This window comes from Charadrius vociferus, unplaced genomic scaffold, assembly GCF_000708025.1.
Source record: "Charadrius vociferus isolate BGI_N301 unplaced genomic scaffold, ASM70802v2 scaffold36, whole genome shotgun sequence".
Classification (NCBI taxonomy): domain Eukaryota; kingdom Metazoa; phylum Chordata; class Aves; order Charadriiformes; family Charadriidae; genus Charadrius; species Charadrius vociferus.
Window position 1 is genome coordinate 315,604 of NW_009649047.1, and position 22,366 is coordinate 337,969.

Here is a 22,366-nt window from a genome sequence, read left to right on the forward strand (position 1 = left end):
GGACACCTCAAGGATCACTAGACATAAATTAATCAAACCCTTTCCACAGACTATCCTCTGCTCCACACTAGGGTTTCCACACTTGTGCTTGAGGGCTCATTTAACTTCCAGCCCAGAAATGTAATTCCAGCTCTAGTCAATAATTCTAGCAAAATACTGGATTTGGGTAGCCAAGATAGTCAAACCATGGAAAATTTAGCATGTTCAACAACCTGAAAAATTTGAAGCCAGCATTACTGAAGTGCTGTAGCCACAAGTATATAAGATATTTACACCGTCCAGTGCCAAAGTTTGCCCCGGCTCCTGCTTTGAACCAAAGGGATTGAAAGGTGTGGGCTACGCGTTCAAAAAAATCCAAACAACCCAAACCCCAAATACTAGTAGCTAAACAAAGACACATTGGCTCCTGTTCTTGCGAAAAAACCTCAAGGTCTGCAATGAACATGGAAAATCAGGGACTGGAGGATGAGGGACAAATGCAGTTGGTCAGTTCCCCCAAATGTCAGTCTGGTGCTGTGTCGTGATGGTCAGACTCCAATAGCTTCAAAAAAGCTTCCGACAAACCAGACTTGCAGGAAAAAATTATTCCAGGAAAAGCAACTTTTTTTTTTTTTTCCTTTCTAGCACATATCTAATATTTCAAAAACTGGGACTCTGAAATGAGGTTTCTAACAGAGCCATCCCAATATTTTAAGGTGTTATTTTTTTGAAATACCTTCTCCCTTCTGCCTCATTTTTATTGTCACTGATAAAGTGAGCAAAATGAAAGACATTGGTGAAATATTTCAGGGTAGCCCAATACACATTTTTCTCCCCAATCAAAAGTTTTTCCGCATCTAAACTTCTCTCAGCTCTTCTCCGACCTGAGTTTACAGATGACCCATACATCTGTAGCCGGGTCTCAGCACTGCTCTGGGCACTGACAACATGGTTGGAGGGGAAGTTTCACCCACTGAATCAGCCACAACGTTTCCTGCAGCAAGTTCATGTTCATTTGGCAGCCTCCCTTCCAGGTTGCAACCAGGGTTTGCTTTGCTTAGAAGACCTGGTTGTCATGCAACGGCACGTGATTTACTAAGTGAGCTGTTCCCGCTCTTCCACTTGCAAACTGCTGGAAGATAGCTTTCTGCTGGAATTTCTGATTCTGAATAGTGTTATTTGCCAGGATAGTAAGTGAGAGTAGCTGGAGTTCCCTTTTCACCTCGGGAACTGCAAGGTATCATTTTAAGTCAAGGCTGGATAATTACAAATTTTAGGTATCACTCACTGCCAACCTAGAAAGACACAGAGTCTACCTATGCATTGGACATCTATCTGTGGTCCTTATTACTGTCTCACTGGAGCATCTTGGGGCCTTTGGTACAGTCTGCCCTGGAATGGGAGATACAGACGTAGCCATTGCTGTCTTTTCTACAGAGGGGACGTGAGATATAGCACGAGTCGGCAGTATGCTTCAAACACCAGTTACGTCACCAGGATGATCTTACGAGAGGATTGATGGACCATCTGCAGGATGGTGGATGCACATTTTGGGGTTTTGAGTTTCTCTCAGTGAGGGCACTGGTGGGGCAGAGTGGGAAAGAGCATGGAGGAAGGTCAACCTCGACAAGTTCCATCAAGGCTTTGTGGCCATCCCAACTCCTCTGACAGGGTTTTAGAGGAGTGGGGACCATGCTTGAACCTGTGCAGCTTCCCCTGGTGCTCCTGTGTCCAGGGTGACATTGCAACCCTTTCTGCATCACACTGAGAATGGAAACACCTCTCCGCATGCTTGCACAAGCTGAAGACACACCTGTGCAAAGCCACATAGAGAAGCGAACAGCGTGTCCCAGCACCAGTGGGAAATGGAACCAGCAAAAAGTCTCCCACAAAGGTCACTCACTCCCACCCACGCACAGAAGACGTTAGCACAGCTCTGGGTGTTCAGAGCCCCTCCGAAATCCACCCTTTGTGCTCTTCAGGTCATCTCTGCAGCTTTCGGCAGCCAATGCGACCAACCTTCTTCCCAGCAGGTGCTCTACAAGATCCCAAAATTGCACCATAGACAAACAACATCAGATGCGGAGAGCTGCTGGTAGGCTTCCAGCCCACAGCTGATGAAATTTTCTTTTTTTTTTAATTTTTTTCTTTTTTCCCAAAAAAGGTGGCTGAGTTGAATGTACGTTGTGCCGCAGTGTTTCTGCTTCTGATTAATGTCTTTTAAAATTAGCTTCACAAAAGTATTTTGAAAAAAGTAACTGATCGTTTTCCCAGTCTTTTTTTTTGTTGTTGTTGATTTGCTTTGGTTGTTGGTGGTTTTTTTTTCCCAGTGGAAAAGACTGTTGAGGGGAAAACAGTAACTCAGAAAAGCAAGAAAATTTCCTTTTGTGAATTTACATTTTTTCACATCTAAAGATATTTGTTTATTTTTAATAACTGAGAGTGAGGAAACTCATTTCCTCAACTTTACTCAAGTTCAAAAAAAAAAAAAAAAGAAGAGGATTTATAAACCAAGTTCTTTTTAAAGCAACCAGAAATCAAAATGGAACAAAAAAAATTCTAAGGCAACGTAAAATTTTTCCGTACGCTTGAAAAGATTTAGCAAAAAATAGTCCAGCTTAGCTGCTGACAAGTTTTGAGTAAAACTATTTGACGCAGAGGTCTGCCTGGGAGAGTCAAGCAAGCCTTTGCTGAAGAAGCCAGTAGACAGCAGGATGGTGAGCTCTGTGTAGCATCCAACTCTGAACACCTGTGGAACAGACGTGCAAGTCACAGGAACGCTGGATGCTTGTATAGGCCCTCTAAAACATGCTGTGTGCCCCATGATGCAGGATGACAGAAGATAATTTTAGTAACCTTCAGAGAGGCAGTCGAGGTGACATTTTGCCTAACAAGAGCTGGATGCAGGTACAGGTGTTCCTGCAGCAATGGGCCAAGGGGAGGTCTCCAGAAGATTCCACCCCAAGGCCCTGCTCCAGCAATGCTTCTGCTGGAATTTGGACATCTTCGTGGTGGAAAGGAGAGGATGTGACTAAATGTCCTATCACTTGCCCATCTTCAAAGAGGGTTGGAGAACATACCGTACAGGAGCAACCCGTCAGGCTGAACCTGGAACTCAAGGGGGACCAGTAGAGGTAGAGGCAAGTCTTTGTTGACCACAGGGTTTGGAGCCCTGCCTCGCCCCTATGCTCAACGTGTTTTGAGCGTCCAGCATGGACTAAAGCAAACAGGACAGTGTTGAATTTGACCTACTGGAAGCACTTACTCCTTTTGTTGCAGCAGATCAGAGGGTAGGATGGAGGTACCTGGGCTAAGCCAAGTGCTGCAAGCATTTGCTCATATCATCTTTACAGCAAGCAGCGCTGCACCACGGGCACACCATCTACTGCTGTTGGCTGCTTTCCACTACCAGAGGAAGAGAGCTCAAAACTTGTTTCTGATGTGAATACAGCAATGTCTTCTGCAACAGGGATGTGGATGACACAGACAAAAGGCCTTGGGATTGCATGAGTGGGTGCGGGGAAAAAACAAGACAGAATCTAGCAGAAAAGCAGAAGTCTCAGCTCATCATTTGCCTCACCCCCCTGAAACTGTGCCATGGAAAAATAGTTTAAGACCCAAGTGAGCCAATAGTGTTTCAGTGTGAGGGCAGCTCCAAAAAACCCCCAAGCCCAGTGAAATCACAAAATGAGCCCCCTTTCCATTCAGATTCAAGGGCCGGCCCAACAAAGTGTTGTCATCGTTCACCAAGATTAGATATTTCACTTCATTTTAAAACTTCAGAGTATCTTTTTTAGGAAAACACATTTAAAAGGAAATGGCATTAAAAACTCTAAGAAACTACTTTGAAAATTATGAAGTGTGTTAAATGCTGAATTTCTCTTTGCAAGTCCTCCCTCTTCCAGAAAGAATTGCTGAAATCAACTCACTTTGGATACAAAAATTTAAGTATTCCAGATTTGCATTTTTGCCTCATCGAGTAACAAAAAAGTTCAGTAGAAAAGAAAAATTAAAAAATCCCCCAGTTCTAGGAACATCCCAGATGCATTAAATTCTCTTTTTCCTCAATAAAATAGCTCTTCGATATATTTCCCAACCTGGCACCCTTAGATTGCTTTTCAAGACACAAAACTGGAGAATTTCTGAAGATCTTGGTGAGATGACCTATTTAAATAGGAATGAAGATTTGCTACTGAAGTGTTTTCTACTGTTACTGGTTTCTACTTTTGCTGGGTTCTGGTCAAGTTCTTTTTATCTTTTTTTTTTTTTTTTAATGATGAGTGACTTTGTTGCTAGGAGGTGGTTAGAAGACTGCTGTAAACAAGTGTGCTGTGCTATAAACAGCACGGACCATGCAGCAGGTCTTTCTCAGAGGCAGAAGGTGGAGGCTACAGCCACCGTCCCACTAGGACACAGTGGCCAGAGTCTTTCTGAAGACCCCTCATCGCACGTGGGAGGGCAGCGAGACCTCCTGTGATGACGCACCCAGCTCTGGGTCTCCAGCTAACATCAGGGGGACTTTCATAGCCAAAAAGCTGTTGCTCAGTAGGCCCAGGCTGTGTGAGGAGAAATGCAGAAAATCCCTGTGAAGAGCTGGAGAGCTCAGAGCAAGAGGCATCATGGTTTTTGCTGGGGAGTGAAGCGGGTGTTTGGGTTGCATGTTGCATCCTTGCTGGAGAACTGGGAATAGCCTGCTGGCAACCTTCAGATCCCATCCAGTCGTGGTCCTTGTTGGATAAAGATGCCAGGTTGCATTTGTGCTTGCATGAAGACCTCTTTCAAGCACTCTGACCCGTGAAAAAGGCCTTTGAGGGAGCAAGAAGGACAACCCCCAGGAGCAGCCAGGCTCTCCAGCTAATGCTGGTGAGGTGCCAACATTGGTGCTGTGCTGCCACAGCTCCCAGTCTCGAGCACAAAGCAGTGTGGCCAAACTGGTCTTGCCAATGTCAGTCCCCTGCCAGCCCAGGGCAGCCAGAGGACAAATGCAGGAGCTCTGTGCTCCTGTGATTTACCCCTCAGCGAGGGGAACACATTGCAGAAATGAGTTTGGAGCCCAGCGGCTTATTTTGGGATCCCTTGCCGCAGTCCTAGCCAGCTTGCAATTCCCATTGCAACTTAAGTCTGCCCTGAATCTATCGTCCGTCTTAGGCCATGCTTTGCAGATGAACCTGGCCCAAACAAATGAACTAAACAGAAAAATCTGGCTGTTTCAGGACTTTCGAGCTGGGACATCCCATGTGTGTGAGGCTGAGGTATGGGAGCTCATGGATTTCCAGGACCCTGAGTTTAAGCAGATACCAAAAAGTTTCTTGACAGGGAGAAAGGGAAAAAAAAAAAAAAAAAAAGATAATAAAAGCTTCTTGCTCTCTCCAGAAGTAGAGAACAGCTGCCTGTTGCCAGAGTGGTCATTCGCTAATCAAAACATCTGTCTGGAGGAAAAATGGCTGCTTACATTGAGCGTTGCGCCCTGCTGGAACCTAGCAAATGCTCAGCTGAGATGTAAGAGGCTGGGGGCCAGGGAGCAGAGCCAGGGCTCAGAGTCCCGGGGGATGGGGGAGAGCAGGAGAGCTGCTTATCCCACCTCCCTTAAACATGCTTTCCTCATGAGCTCACCCCAAGTGTTGCATCAACCAGGTGGGATGTCTGCTGGGGATGGCTCTGCCGGACCTGAGGTCCCGCAGCACAGGGAGGTGGGATGCACTGGAGGGGGGAAGGAGGATGATGGGGCTAGGAGAATCAGGCACATCTCTTTGGGTACCTGAAGCATCTCTGGGGTTCTTCAGGTGTGAGAGGTTTAAACACGGAACTGCATTGCTCGACGGCAGTTTCTGCAGTGGCTGGAATTTCCATCCGAATTTCAACTCAAACCTATCTGATGCCCAACGCGGATGCGGGACAGACTTTTGGTTGGGCTACGGGCAAGTTGGAGCACAGCAGGGAGAAATCCCCCTAACTGAGGTCCCGTAGAACGGGACACAGTCCATGCTTGCTTGGCCAACATCCATGATGCTCTATTTTACTGTGCCCACAAAGGGCACCTGAGGGTGGTCTGTAGAGATGTGGGGAGGTCCTGGCCCTTAAAGCCTTGGGGACATGAGGAGATGGACAGTGCATCCCTCCACACCTTTACATGTGGTCACCCACATTTCTGCCCTGGGAAAGGCCCTTCCCAGAGGCCCTACATCCCAGAGGCTGCCTTTTCCTACAAAAGGATGACATATTGCAGGAACTGTTGGCCATGTCCCAATAGGAGCAATGAAGCTGGTGACAGGATTGTGCTCAGGCACTAGATCCTGTCAGAGACCCCCTCCTTGGGTTGGGTCTCAGAGGGAATGATGCTCCCTCCCACCATCCCCAGATGAGGTAAAGAGCTGTAGGGAACCCAGATGAGGTAAAGAGCTGTAAGGAAAGATGTCCATCTCCAGTCTCTCACCTGAACACCTCCAACGACTTGGAAAGCCATGTCAGAAATAGCTACTGGATGCAGAGCCCTTCCCCTGCTCATCACAGCCGAGTCCAGCTCCAGACATCTTTTCCCACACATAAACACTCTTTTCCCCACCAAGCCCTGTAATGTACTTGTCCTCCTCTCCTTTTGCAGTAAACCAAAGGAACGGCACTGCTGCAAACCGTCCCTCGGGGCTGGATCTTAGCAGTCACTGGATCTTAGCAGTCTCTGGGTTGTGTCCCCATCACCTCTCTACCCCACAGATCTTGGGGAAGGGAAACCGGGCAGGGGGGCATCACATGAAGGAGGGATGGATGAGAGGAAGATAATAGCAAAAAACCTGCTGGGCTTCTTCCCACCCTCAGGGGAATCTGGTCAGGGGTGGGATGTTCCCTACTTGCCTGCTTCCTATGCAGCTGCTCCTGGAGACACGATCCGAGGACGGACGAACCGTTGGTCCGACCCATGACAGGTGCTCCATGGGGCTGAGGGCCTTTGCAGAATTTCTGTGCTAGAGACCTCCGGCTCCCACCACATCCACACTGTCCATAGGACCAACCGCTTTGAATGTTACACCCCCAGATTGCAGGAGCAGCCTGATTTTGCAAACGCTTTTAATGGACTTTCTTTTTTTAATCAGGTCTCTGTGTCAGAACTGACTCTTTTCTTCCCCCCAAGGATTCCTTGCTCTATTTTGAATATAAAAATGATCAACTGGGAGGGGGTGGGAGTTGCACTTCCCAGACAGCCTGGCCAATGAAAATAGCAGTGAGGAAGGTGAGAAGCCCAAAGAGAATCAAGACACAAAACCCAGTACAACCCACAGGCTATTAACAGCTGTCATTAAAAACAGCTACAATGACTGTGAATGGGTTGTGTTTCCACTATGCAAACCACCAAATTTTAGGAAACAGCTGAACAAACTGGCTTTGCAATGATCTTTCCTTTCCGTGATTAAAAAAAAAAAAAGACCTTTTCAGATGAAACACATCTTGTTCCAGTGAGCCCCAACCCTCTATGAACCTACTCAACCATAGCGCTGAGGAGGCAGCGTGGTCTAACGAGTGAAGACCCGGACAGGGACTTGTGGGTGACTCTGAGGAAGTGACTTTCTCATTCTGCCTCAGCATATTCAACAGGGAGACTGAAACGCCTCTGTCCTAGGAGCTAAATGTTGTATAAGAAGCAAGATCTGTTTCTACAGACTCCTGAGGCTTCCCGTAGGGTGCATAAAGAGCTGGCTTCTCCAAGGGTTTTTCCATGTATTTGTTCAAGCTGTTGCAGAGATGAGACACCGTCCCCCTCCACCCCCCCAAAAAAAAAAAACAAAACCACTTTGTAAACCTCTGTGGATAATTGCATGGCGTCATTTTAACGTGATATGGGGCAGCAGGAGGGAAGGGACTCTTGGTGTCTGGCGACCTTGAGGCTGGAATGACCTCATGTAGTTTGTACTTCGACGGCTCTCGCTGAGAAGGACAAACACAAGCTGACATCCGCCGAGTGTGATGCACAACCTGAAGGTCGCCCACACACTGGTGATGTTGTTTACAGGAGGAAAGGCTTTGTGGAGTGTGTCTAAGCTGAGGTCAAGGCGGAGGACCTTTACCAGCCATGAGACCCAAGGACAAGATGAGGCTGGCTGAGGACACGATGCTGGGTGAGATGGGAGCAGCTGCTCCAGGATGCATGTACCTGATGTCCCCAGCACTGCTCACGGGGCTGTGAAGTGCCCTCCCCGGTAAAGCCTGCCATGAGACACATGGCATGGAAATCAGCCTTGGCTCTGAAACTGCGCTGTGCTCCTGACAAAGGAATAAAACCCCGTGGAGTGTTGCAAGGTTGAGGTCTGCAAGTGCTTGGGGGTCACGCCATGCCTCCTACCCTAGAGGGTCAGCACAGGGGGACTCTGAAGACAACCAGGACAGACTCCCACCCCATCGCCCCTTGGCCAGGTGTGCAGTAGAGTCAGGCCTGCCATTTGCATACCAAGGAGATACAGAAATGAGGAAGCCCTTGCAGATTCGTCAAACTTCCCCCTTTCCAGGTTGCATTTCAATTCTCCTCCAGCTAAGGGCAGGAGAGACAGGACACAGCTGGACATGGTTGGGTTGGGTCTGGGGAAGGAGAGGACGGCTTCAGGGTTAGCTGGAGCACTTTGAGCTTTAGGGCAGGGGCTTGTACTTCAGTGGAGAGCATATTTGAGGTACCTGACCGCTCTTTGCTAAGCAAGCTTCACTTCCTATTCCTATGAAAAGGGAAGTTGCTTTTTTAGAAAGCTGCTTGTCGCCCACCACTGAGGTAGGAAGGAGGAGCTACCACGAGGTGCAGCAAAGGCTTAGAAATAAGCTAGTGGCTGCCAAGTCATCTTGGGAAACAGGGCGATGGTGCAGCGGCTCCAGACAGAAATCTGCTTCTGATTTGAGACACGCTCCCAATGCTGACAGCGGGGAAACCCAGCAGCTGCAGCTGGACTGCTGCGAAGACCCTTCCAGCAACAGCCACGGTTCAAGTGGCTCAGAAGCAAGACGTAAAAATAAATAGGATTAGATACAGTGTGGTCTGCTTATTGCATCCCAAGGAGTTTTTTTGGTATCTAAGATATCCTAGCTGTGCCCCTGCATGTCACCTGGAGCACATCCCTTCACCCCTGTGCCTCTTCTGTTTCCTCCAGGCTGGGCATCTCGTGGACATGAGATGAGACCCAGAGTCAAGAAGCCCAGGCAGAGAGTGCCCTCCTGCAATTTGATTACTCAGGAATCATGAAGCCACAGCCCAGGGATGTCCTTCGAAAGCAGCTGGAGGGAGACCACTGAGAGAGCATGAGAAAAGGGGCACTAAAGAGAAAGTTTCTCGTACGCAGGTCCCAGGTCACCCCAGATGGGCTCCACCTGCCCCCATTTCCCCAACCTGAAAGCACAGGCTATAATCTCACCCAGCCGAGTAGGGTCTGCCTGGCAGTTGTTTCCACCCTGTTTTCATACGTCAGTCCCCAGATGTTCTCCAGTATCTTTGCAGGTCTCTACATGAGTCTGCCATCCCAAGGCTGGCTTTTACAGTGCCCTATTAGTTGTGCTTGGAGAGCAGATGTCCAGCCCATGCCATAAATGCCCAGGGACTCTTAAGCTTGCCCCTAAGAAAGACCTGTGGGACCTACCACGCCAGAGGACATGGAGAGGGACCAGGAAATGTGGTAGCCTCCCTCCAGATGACCCACAGCCCACCAGGTTGACCCCACAACCAGACACCTACGTTAATGTCCACTTCATAACCTCCTTCTGCAACGGCGCCCACTCCCACTCCATTTTATCCAGTTCACACCAAACCAATCACAGAATCACAGAATTTTCAGAGTTGGAAAGGACCTCTAGAGATCATCTAGTCCCACTCCCCTGCTAAAGCAGGATTGCCCAGAGCACATTACTCAGGACTGCATCCAGGCGGGTTTTGAAAATCTCCAGAGAAGTTTTGGGTTTTTTTTTGCGTTAAGGTGTCCGCTGCATAGGTGACTCTGGCTTTGATCTGAAACCACCAAGAGGGATGAAGGCACCTCTCCTCTTCCAGCAGGCCCTCAGGGATGCTTCCCTATAACACTGCTGTGACAACTGGGTACCTCCTTCCCTCCAGATGATGTTTTCACAGTCTGTCCATGCTTTTCTTTTCCCTGTTAATAATAAGTAACCTAATTTACCATCTGCACCTCCCTGTTTCCATTCAACCAGCAGATTAAAAGTGTATTTAAAGCAACGTACTGCTGCTCCTGGGAGATGCTAATGCCTTATAACCACCCCACCAGCCTCCATTTTGAGCGCTTAGAATTTCGGAGCTCTCTGAGGCAGCATCGCAACTAGTAAAATAGGTGACATCAGGGCTCGTTCTGCCACTCTGCAGAATTAGGTAGCTGCACCCAACCCCCTTGTAGTCCCCATCCCGTGTTAGCTCCTGGATTGTGTTTAGGAAAGTCTAGCCTGATTATTCAGGTTGCATTGCCCGCCTGTTGCATCTGTGCTTTCCAAGAGATAGGCTGTCCCCTTCCCCCCTGATTTACTGTCCTAAACACATCACCCTGTTTGGGATGACACACAGACACAGGCGCCTCGTGTAGCCCCAGGTACTAGACCACCCCGCACGCAGGGTGATGATGGGCTCCCTCTTGCTTCACTATTGTTATTTATTACTGAATCCCGTAGGTATTGCAGGGCTGTCTTGAGGGACTGGGATGAAGATGCAGCAGTGGCTTTGGCTGATGGTAACTGGAGAATATTCTACTAATAGACATGACAAAGAGATTTTTTCTGGCCGCATTTAGGAAAAGTCTTTTTGGAGGCAGAAGGGGACTTTTTTCTTTTCTTTTCTTTTTCTTCCTCTCACGTATAAGTAAGAGAACTAATAAGGAGAAATGCAAACATTTTAAAACAGACACCATTCTGGTGACCTCACAGAAGTGTGCATTTCCACTGTCCAGAATCAGTATAACTACTTGTAGAAAATAGCCACTAGAGAAGCAGCTAACACAGCCCTCTGCCCTGAGGCAGGATCAACCCACACAAAGTCTTGCTGCAGGAGCGTGTGGTCTTTACTCCAGAGACCCTGCCCACGCTGGATGTGACGGTACTGATTCTTCTCTCCTCCCCACACCAGTCCTCCCTGCCAGGCTTACTCTACACTGCTTGCTTCCTCTACTTGCAGCAGCCAAGACCCTGCCTCGATATTATTGTCCGTTTGATGCTAATAAAGAAAAAAAAAAAAACAAAATACAACATCGTTTTTTAATCCCTTATTCAAAATTAGAGGATGAGCTTGTCTTTCAGAATTAAAAGAACATTTAAAATCCCCTATGGTGCTTGAAGGAGACAGAAACACAGCAGAACAAAACCAAACCTCGCAGCTAGGTCTATCGCAGAAGTAATTATTTATGGCACAGAAGCGATGGGGCTTATCCGCTTTCAGATTGCCTCATATTTGATCTGGTCTAATTCTATTGCATCAGAGCCAGAAGAAATCTTATTTCCTCAAGTTTCTTGCTTTACCAGTGTCCATGGTCTCACTAGCATCAGCAGGACATGCTAATGCCTGTGTAAGCACTGGGTTTAAACAACCAGGATTTCTTCCCACCTGGCTGTGCCCTCTCTTGTAGAGTCGCATGGTGTCAGTTCCCTTCCATGCACAGTTGCTATCCATTGGCAGCCCACCCAGTGACTTCTACGCAGAACTCTTTTTCCCACTTTTCCATCAAAATATCCAGGAAAAAAAGTATTCCATGGGACATCGCCACCCTTGAAAAGGGTGTCACTAAAACATTGCATATTGGCATCTTTCACTGGAAAAAGAATTATTTCCCATATAAGTTTGCTATATTAATGTCTCAAGCAGCTGCGGTCTTCTTCCTGTGCTTCTAAAATGGTAAAAGCCAAATATGTAAGAGACAGCCAGGAAAAACTCTTGAGATAAAAGTAAACTTAAAATTTTTGTATCGATTTCTCCATTTGCGTAGTTCTCCCTCCTAAGACAGTTCTCCCTCCTAAGAGAGTTGTTCAGCCTGGAGAAGAGAAGGCTCCGGGGAGCTCTTATTGCCGCCTTCCAGTGCCTAAAGGGGCTACAGGAGAGCTGGGAAGGACTTTTTACTGGGGCATGGAGTGACAGGACGAGGGGGAATGGCTTCAAACTGGAAGAGGGCAGGTTTAGATTAAACATTAGGCAGAAGTTTTTCCCTGTGAGGGTGGTGAGGCAGTGGCACAGGTTGCCCAGAGAAGTTGTTGAGGCCCCATCCCTGGAGGTGTTGAAGGCCAGGCTGGACGTGTCCTTGGGCAACCTGGTCTAGTGGGAGGTGTCCCTGCCTGGTTGGAACTCGATGATCTTCAATGTCCTTTCCAACCTAAATCATTCTATGATTCTAGCATTCCTTCCATCACGTATTGCAGGCGATGCCTTGATTTTTCCATAGATCAAATGCAACCTCTATTCAAAGCCCACTTCACAAGCACCATCCTCCCATACACATATTTTGAGATGTTCTGCCCCAAATTTTCATGGTTCCAAGCCATTCACCATCAGCAGCTATTCACATAAACATTGATGCCATCACAGATCGGGTGTTGGGCAGGCAACTTGCTGGGCTGCAAGAAGTCTCACAGCTCCTCTGCCTACAGCATTTTGTCAATGTTTTTCTTTCCCACCCTAGGGTTTCATGGAGAAGAGGGGTACCTTCTCATGAGGACACCTCATGTGACCTGGTGGTCCTTCACCACTAGTCACCATAACCTAGAGAAGCACAGAGGTCTGAGAATAGGGGAGGCAGTGACCTTCTGTGTATGAGGATACACCATAATGTAGTAAATTCAGACCCCGGGGACTTGGGCCAATCACCTCGTTTGCATCTTGGCCATGAGTACCCTTAAGTAGAGAGCACAAAATGTTTTTCAACCAGCCTTCCTCCACCAAAAGTATTGCATATTCAACCATTGGTAAGGCAGACCAGACAACATGGACAACTGAATAATTTTTCACTCTTCTCCCCTCATTAGGTGTCAAAGGATTCATTTGTAAACCGTGAGTTTTCTATTTCTGCTCTGTCTCCTACATGCCTGACACACAGGACACAAAGGGCATGCTACTTTTTGACCAATAACACGTTTCACAGTTTCCAGAGAAGCAGAAATTATGAGTGAGATTCAGTCAAATTTGGAGAATAATTTCATAAATATGTAAATAAATAAAGAGGGGGAAGTGCAGGAGAGGGATTTTGAAAAACACATTTCACTTCAGAAGCCACATGCGTTTTGCAGGATGGCAGAAATGAAGGACTGTCCCCTACAAGGTCATTAACTTACGTTAATGGCGGACTTACATTGCATCTGAGACACTACCTAACTTGCATTTCAAAGCTTTCAATGATCGAAATTCCCACTGCTCCCCATCAGTCTATCGCAGTCCTCCAATTCCACTTTCTAATGATCAGCACTAACTTACTTCACTGAAAGACCGATAACTGTCCTGCACATGGTGGACATGAAGTGTATTCCCTCCTTCTTCACAGTGGCTCCAGCAAATGAAGAGACATTCCTTCTCGCAAAACTTCTTCTTTGGTCACCCTTTCCACACTTCTGCTCAACTGTGTCCCTCTCCTTCAGGCATTTATAATTGGGTTTGGAAGTTTGAATAGGCAAACCCACAGTGTTTTCTGAATTAAAACTGACCAACGCTAGCAAAGGCAAAATTGCTCCGTAAAACCGCAGAAACATTGTTCTCCCTCTTGGTTGCAACATTTTCTTGGAAAAAAATATAATTAGAAACCTATTTTTTATTTCAACACAAGGAGCTGCTGTGTTTTGAGTTTTGTTTTTCGGAGGGGGATTTTTTTTTGGCTGGCCAGTGAAACAAATTCACATGGATTTAACCCTGATATGGAAAACAGGCTGACCTGTGGGAAGCACATGGCTTGCCCAGCATGAAATACTGGAGGTCTGGATTACATTCATATTGCATATGTTGCGCCTTAGCATTTATTTTAAGCAATAACCATGACCCTGTATATCCTGTTTCGTCCGATGATGTATTTTCTTCTGAGTTTCACAGTCATGTCCAGCGGTGCAGACTCCTCTTCCACAACAAGTAGCAAGACCCTGAGGCTGTAATCTGTTGCCAGCACTTCTGGCGAGGCAGAATTGCATCTTTTTTTATCCCTTCAGCTACTTCTAATCTTGCAATGTGGTGCTGACCTAACGAGAAAGTAGACTTGCACCACATAAAATGAAGCCATGAATGGAAACTTCGGGGCTGCCGAGGGCTGCAGCCGGATTTAGCCCCAGGTATATTGCAAAATTTCTGCCCACGATTGAACCCTGTGGGCCTGGAGGAAGCGATTGACTAGAGGGGAGCTCACCCACATGGAGTCAACGCTTGGTTGCCTCCAGAGTCTCGTCAACTGTGGAAGAGCAGCGAGGAAACTCCTTTTTTAACATAGAGAGAATGGAAAGAATGAGGGGAAGGAAGGAAGACAAACAATGATGAAGTAATAGTGTGCCCAAGTGCTCTTACTCTACTCAACACAGTGCCGTGACCCCCGTGAAAGCCATGGTGACCTGTTTCCACACCTGACTGAGATGACAAAAGGCCTTGTCTGTGCCTAAATAAGGCCTCAAGAAGTTTTGAGATTTTGATGGGCTCATAAAGGTGCCACAGAGAATTAAAGGCTGAAAGGTCAGTCAAGAGGAGAGTCACAAAGCAGAAATAAAAGAGCTGATATCCTTGTCTGAAGTGGACGCATGGTCCAGATTGTGCAGAAGTGGGATGCTCAGCGTGGAATATCATGGGCTTATTTAACAGGGTTTGGGGAGCGCACCATCTCAGCTGAGAGCCCAGGGTACAAACGCGTGCCAGAGCACCCCATACTGATTAAGCAGAAGACAGAAAGTCATTAGAAACACAGATAAAGGCCAGGCTGGATGTGGCCTTGGGCAACCTGGTCTAGTGGGAGGTGTCCCTGCCTATGGCAGGGGGGTTGGAACTCGATGATCTTCAAGGTCCCTTCCAACCTAAACCATTCTATGATTCTATGATAAAGAAAAATCAGTAGCACCTTTTAACCTAAATATGTCTTGAGTCTTTTCCTCCATCAGAAAATTCAGCCGTTGTTTTTTTAGCCGTAACCCTCAAGGTGCAGTGATAGCCCTATTTTGGCAGAACAAAACAAGAATGGGCCAGAAGTTTGTTTCTTTGTTTGTTTGGTTTTTTCACATATTTTTGTGCATCAGTATAATGATAATACTGCAGGAGCTCTGGGAGGACAAACAAAATGTGGACAAGAAATCATAAGCTCCGCAAGCCCTCAAATCTTTTGATAAAAATGACTTAAACCTTGACAGAATGACTAATGGAGCATATTAATGAGGGTGCCTTTGCTGCCCTGCAGCTGTCCTTTTTTCTTCTTTATTTCCATCTGCCTTCTCTTCTCCAGCACGTACCAGGGCAGGGACCACGTGCGTGTGCTCTGCGTGCAGCAGGAACCCTTGTTGCTGACAGCGTACGCACCTTGTCCTGATTTTGCACTTTTAAAGATCCATAATCAATTAAATACCACAGCAGCCCTGCAAGAAAGGCAAGAAATGTCCCCATTTCCCAAGTGGGGTGGATGAAACACCTCGAACAGTGTTGTCTTGCCAGGCATCGCTGGCCACAACGCCTCGAGTAAACACCTGAGGAGATTTGAGATGCAAATACCCCGCAACACTGTAACTGCTCTTCCCTCCCAGAAGTGGCACAGCAAACAAGGTGGCTTCTGAGATATCCAGGCTCCAAGTTAGAGTCCTGTGGAATTTTGAAGCTGATCTAAATTTTAATCAAGAAGGAAAGTTATGGACTTAGTGTAGACTCTGCATGTGTGGGGATGGGAACTGACCAGGGGCAGAAGCATTAAGTCCATCCTTTCTACAACTCTGTTGGAGATCTCCAACTTGCCAGAAGCTTTGTCTACAATCAGCATTAAACTGCTACTGGTTTTATCAGCCTGAATGGAGGAGGTGGTGAAAACAAAATATTACCTCCAAGGAGACCATCCAACCCATGTGTGGGGCAAAAGAAAGCAAAGATCTACAGCCCCAGATGTGCCTCTTGGCAGAAGAGGAATTAAAGCCTCAACCCTTCTCCGCACTGTATGCAGCACCCATGGGTTCAACCCAGCAAAGGTTGCTGTGTTGGAACCTGAGCATCCAAACTTCCCTCTCCCCTTAAATTCAGAATTGGGTCCCTGATTTCACTTTCTCCCCTCTTTTTCCTCTCCAAGGAATTCAGCCGGAGAAGAAACTCATTCAACTCTTGCTATTGAAAGGGCTTTCATCTACTTTTATTTGACAAGACACAACCTGCTGGGTCAGCGTCTGACTTACAGCATCAGTCCCACCTCAGAGAGTGCCCCGATTTCAGCACAGAGATCCCACCAGAAGGAAAGTAAGAGATGCACCCTGCCCTGATCCGCGGCAGTAGTTTGGCCTTTTGAGCATCTCACTCCCAATCTTCAAGGGCTTAATTACCACTGGTCCGTAGATGGGCCAAATCTTTAAAGGATCTAAGGGGACGCACCCAGTGGAGTGCCGGGCAATAAACAGGCACCAGGAATGAAACAAAATTGCTTGGAAAATTGTTTGCACTTACCTGGTGAGTCCTGTGTTCAGATTAAATCATATCCCACTGGATCCTAGTTGTCCACCAGAGTTAAAAAATCCCTTGCAGGGTGCGTACTTAAGAACATAAGCTCGTCTTGATAAGTTTTAATCCTTAGAGCATGTAGAAAGAGAAACTCAAATTCTTCTTGGCACTGTCAGTTGACTGCTGTTAGTGGTTTCCTGTCGACAACAGCTGAATGACAAATCAAACTGGTTTGTTACACTTATAGCAATTAAAGGCTGGTTGTATAACCACACTGCTCATTTAGTGCTAATGTTAGAACGGTGTCTACCTTAGAAGAACTGTTGCCAGCAAAAGCTCGGCAGGCTATAAAAAATATCATCCCACTACAAATGATGCCCCGAATCACTTTCATTCAGGCTGGTGTGAGTTGAAAGTCATCGCTGGAGCCACAGGGTGTAAAACTGGTCTGCAAATGGGAGGGGAAATATGGGTCCTGAAGTTTTCTAGATTGGCCCATTCACAGCTAAGAGCAGTCTGGGCCAATAGCAGGCGTGGAGATATTTATTGCGTGCACTTAACCTTTGGGAGAGTTTATCTCCAGTCAGGTTCTAGTCTGAACAGTTTCCCCTTTTGCAATCGTTTAGGTTACGGTGCTGTAATCTTACTTTCCATTTGAGGTTCCGTTTCTGCTTAAAATCTCGTCTGCTTAAAATCTTGCCATTTCTGCTTAAAATCTCTTTAAGAGAGTGGTCACCTGCCTCCACAGAGCTGGCTGCCTTTTGGCAATAAGTACGAGACAGCTGATGCCATTTAGGACACAGGGGGGAAGAGAGGTACAGGAGACAGCTGACAGCACATCCTGATATGTCTTTATCGCTCGTATGTAAGATCTTGTGAGATCTTACCTCCCTCGATTTTGTGCACTGAGCTTCCTGCTGTATTGCAAAAGTCTTTGCCTGGGCTGAAGCACCCAGTGCCCACCTGGAGCTGTTGTGGGCAGGGATGAGCTCAGACGTCACTACCTTGGGGTGTTTTGGTGCCTGTTATCCTCAAGGGTCTTTGGGCACAGCTTTGTTTCCAACCATGCAATACTGTGAAGCTCCATCTTTCGCATTTCCACCCTCATCAGCAGGGTTGCAGACCCACCAACCCACCTGAAGGTGATGTGTGCTGCCTACTGACCCTGCTGGATTTTGGATGGAGCCTCTGTCACATCAAGACAAGCAGAAAGGCAAGTGTACCAGAGCTTCATCAAACGGTACAACAGGAATCCTGCCTGAGGCTGGTTGAACTGTGCATTGTTTATCAACTCTTTTTTTGAGATGAGGGATGACAACTTTGCATACAAGAAGGTTCAATCTTGGGTCTTGGTCCTCCAGTTTCAGGTAGCATCGTTGGCTGAGATAACAGCCTCCAGCTCATGGTTGTCTAGAGGATGGGGACAACCTCCCAATTACAGATGTCTCTGGAATAGCGGTCATTGGGAGTGTTGGAAATGTCGGATTTTACAGTTCATTCACCAGGCTGAAAAAACAGCAAAGCAGAAGAATGTAACAAGCAACAACACTTAATTTTCTTTCATTATAATGCCACAAAAATGTGTCAGTTTGGTCCAGGAACATGTAAAAAAGCAGAAGAATCTAACAAGCAACAGCATTTCACTTGTTGTTTTCATTTTAATGCCCCCCAAAAGGGGCAGTTTGATCCAGGAACATGAAAACTCGAAACTGCTGGACTGAGAAAAAAGTCAGGACCGATTATTCATCTTTCATTTTTTGCTCTGAGCTGAAACTATTGTCCAGATTTAGTTTGTCAAGCCACGAAGGCTTGAAGTGAAACTGTGTTTTCATAGAATCATAGAATGGTTTAGGTTGGAAAGGACCTTGAACATCATCGAGTTCCAACCCCCCTGCCTTGGGCAGGGACACCTCCCACCAGACCAGGTTGCCCAAGGCCACCTCCAGCCTGGCCTTCAACACCTCCAGGGATGGGGCCTCCACAACTTCTCTGGGCAACCTGTTCCAGTGCCTTACAACCCTTAAAGTGAAAAACTTCTTCCTAATGTTTAATCTAAACCTGCCCTCTTCCAGTTTGAAGCCATTCCCCCTCGTCCTGTCACTCCATGCCCCAGTAAAAAGTCCTTCCCCAGCTCTCCTGGAGCCCCTTTAGGGACTGGAAGGCAGCAATAAGATCTCCCTGGAGCCTTCTCTTCTCCAGGCTGAACAACCCCAACTCTCTCAGCCTCTCCTCATAGCAGAGGTGCTCCAGCCCTCAGATCATCCTCGTGGCTCTCGTCTGGACACGCTCCACCAGGTCCATGTCCTTCTTATGTTGGGGACTCCAGAGCTGGATGCAGTACTCCAGGTGGGGTCTCGTAAGGGTGGAGTAGAGGGGCAGAACCCCCTCCCTTGACCTGCTGGCCACACTTCTTCTGATGCAGCCCAGGATACAGGTGGCCTTCTGGCCTGATAATGAGGTACAAATCCAGGAAATGGATGGGTGGATGAGGGGAGGGCAGTGGATGTTGTCTACCTTGACTTTGGCAAGGCTTTCGACACTGTCTCCCACATCATCCTCACAGGAAAGCTTAGGAAGTGTGGCTTAGATGAATGGACAGTGAGGTGGATTGAGAACTTACAGATAGATTGAGGTGGATTACAGGTGGATTGAGGCTTACAGATAGAGCTCAGAGGGTTGTGGTTAGTGGTGCTGAGTCTAGTTGGAGGTTAGTAACAAGTGGTGTCCCTCAGTGGTCAGTACTGGGCCCAGTTTTGTTCAGCATATTCATCAATGATCTGGATGAAGGGATAGAGTGTACCATCAGCAAGTTTGCTGATAACACAAAACTGGGAGGAGTGGCTGACACGCCAGAAGGCTGTGCTGCCTTACAGCGTGACCTCGCCAGGCTGGAGAGTTGGGCAGAAAGAAACCTTATGAAGTTCAACAAGGGTAAGTGTAGGGTACTGCACCTGGGGAGGAATAACCCCATGCACCAGTACAGGTTGGGGGCTGACCTCCTGGAGAGCAGCTCTGTGGAGAGGGACCTGGGAGTCCTGGTGGACAACAGGATGACCATGAGCCAGCAATGTGCCCTGGCGGCCAAGAAGGCGAATGGCATCCTGGGGTGCATCAAGAAGAGTGTGGCCAGCAGGTCGAGGGAGGTCATCCTCCCCCTCTACTCTGCCCTGGTGAGACCGCATCTGGAGTACTGTGTCCAGTTCTGGGCTCCCCAGTTCAAGAAAGACAGGGAACTGCTGGAGAGGGTCCAGCAAAGGGCAACAAAGATGATTAGGGGACTGGAGCACCTTTCTTATGAGGAAAGGCTGAGGGACTTGGGTCTCTTTAGTCTAGAGAAAAGAAGATTGAGGGGGGATCTTATTAATACATACAAATACTTAATGGGAGGATGCCAGGGGGATGGGAGCAGTCTTTTTTCAGTGGCGCCCAGTGATAGGACGAGGGGTAATGGGCATAAACTTGAACATAGGAAGTTCCATCTTAACATGAGAAGGAACTTCTTTACTTTGAGGGTAGTGGAGCACTGGAACAGGCTGCCCAGAGAGGTGGTGGAGTCTCCCACTCTGGAGACATTCAAAACCCGCCTGGACGCTGTCCTGTGTAACGTGCTGTAGGTGAAATTTCACCCAGCTCTTGGGGAGTGAGCAGAAATTGACTCTGACACCAAGAGGGGTGACAAGGACAGGGACACCGCAACTTGTCTTTTCATCATTCATTCATCCCAACCTAAAGCAGGTATCTGAGGTGGGCTTTCCTTGCCTTTCCCTTCCTTGACTCAGGAAGCCAAGGAAATGAGTTGAGCGTATACACAGAATTTTTAAACTGAAGTTTAGAGAGATGGTGTCCACCCAAGATGACTCCACTCCTGTGCTTTTTCTGTGCAGATTCCTTACTGGGTAGCCAGGGAAGATCAGAAGAGGCATTTGGGGTTCACTAGCAGTTCTGAAAAATAATTTACAAAAAATATTTTGGGTGAAAGTGGAACTCAATTCCCTTTTCCAGCAAAGTAGAGAGTTGGAAAAAACTACGTATCAGTCCTGAGGTTTTAAATGCTTTTTGCTTCTATGTGTTGCTGCAATGAATTGGATTAGCAGGTTTCTCAAAGGAAAGTCATTACAAATGAGCCACTTCCAACCTTTGGAAAAGGTTTTGATTTTCTTTGGAAATGATTTCTAGTTCTTCAGGGCTTGGGACCTCTTTTGGAATTGGAGGGAGGAATAATTCACTAACTCAATGTACACACTTGAAAATTCAGTTCTGGAGTCAATAAACTGATTTCTTTTTACTGATATAAAACCAGGTGGGATGAAAATTCCCACCATGATTTCAGTAGGACTTCAGGCACAATTATCTTTTGCTTTTGTCTTTGATGTTGACTCACCTGGGAGAAACCCATGGAGAAAATATCACTGATACCCCGAGGCAACACACAATGCAGAAAACATCACGATGTTCCATGACGGTGAAACTTAAGAAATCTGATTTCCTGTTGATGCTTTGGGGTTTAACACCCTGGTGGTGCTCACCATGAACCTTTTCCTCTAGTGGACTTAGTGTCCTCACTCCTCTGCTCAGCCACTTCTTTGCATCTTAGAAATATCTCCTTCTTTACCAAACTCAGCTAGAATTCACCAGAAAGTTTACAAGTTATTTGGTGGGAGGAGTTGATGGATGGACCAACAATACCATTGGTTTGGAAATTCATAGGAAAACAAAATACCAGCCTCTGAAAATGCTGAGAAAGAAACCAAATGGCTCACAGGGATGGTATTTGAATAAGCAAGGTCAAGGTTAAGAACTATTCCAAATAGGGGTAAAATATTTATAGCCCCTTGCCTTGTTCTTGAAGCACTTCACATACCACTGCCTTTCTCCTGCATCTCCACATCACTACTCTACCTCCGTCTGCCTGCAGGATGTATGGTCCAAAAACCAGCTTCCCTCTTGCTCGAACCTGTTTTACATTGAAACAGCCCCAGCACTCTCTGCCATGTTATTCCAGATTCCCAGGAGCCCAGTTGCTCCCCGTGCCACATCCCAGTAACTGACAATCTGCATCACACTCCAGGCTGGGCCTGAAGGCAGGGGTGAACAACCTTTTCCATGGGAAAGGCAATTCCTCAGTCCCAGCATGAACATCATTTCGGTAGGGTGAGCGGTGGGTACTCAGCATCATCCAGAAGCAGAGCAGGGCCAAACACATGGGTGCAGGGGGCTTGTCCCTGCAGTGGGCTATTTCGCCTGTGTCACTCAGAGACCTTGTGCCAGCCCAGGTGGGTAAAGACATCTCTTAAACAAGCTCACCCAGACTAAACAACAGAGCAAAATACTGCAAAAGGCCAGTCCCAGGCCCCTCAGTGATCCATCTCCATGGAGCAGCCAGGTGACCACAACCCTCTGCAGGTCTGTGCTTGCGTGGGTTCCCTTGGGGTGACCAGGGCACAGCACCAGCTGGAGACCTGCTGCCCTCTGTAGGTGCCTCTATGACATTTCCAGGTTGACTGGCTCCCAGGTGGCCCTCCAACCATATCAGAGGACTTTCCTGGTACAAGTCCCTGTGCAGGGAGTAGAGGCTGAACCTGGCTAGGATGGAATGGTGATGAGCACCACAGCCTCCTCTTCCCATCCTGGCTTGGGCAGGCTGAGCCCCAAGGACATTGCTTTAGGCGAAAGGCATTTATGTGGTGACCAACAGAGAAGCAACCATTGATGCTCCTACAAGATGGTCCCAGCATGTGGTCCCACAGAATGGCCACACTCCCCTACTGGGAGGTCCAGCTCCTCCATGCCCTTTTG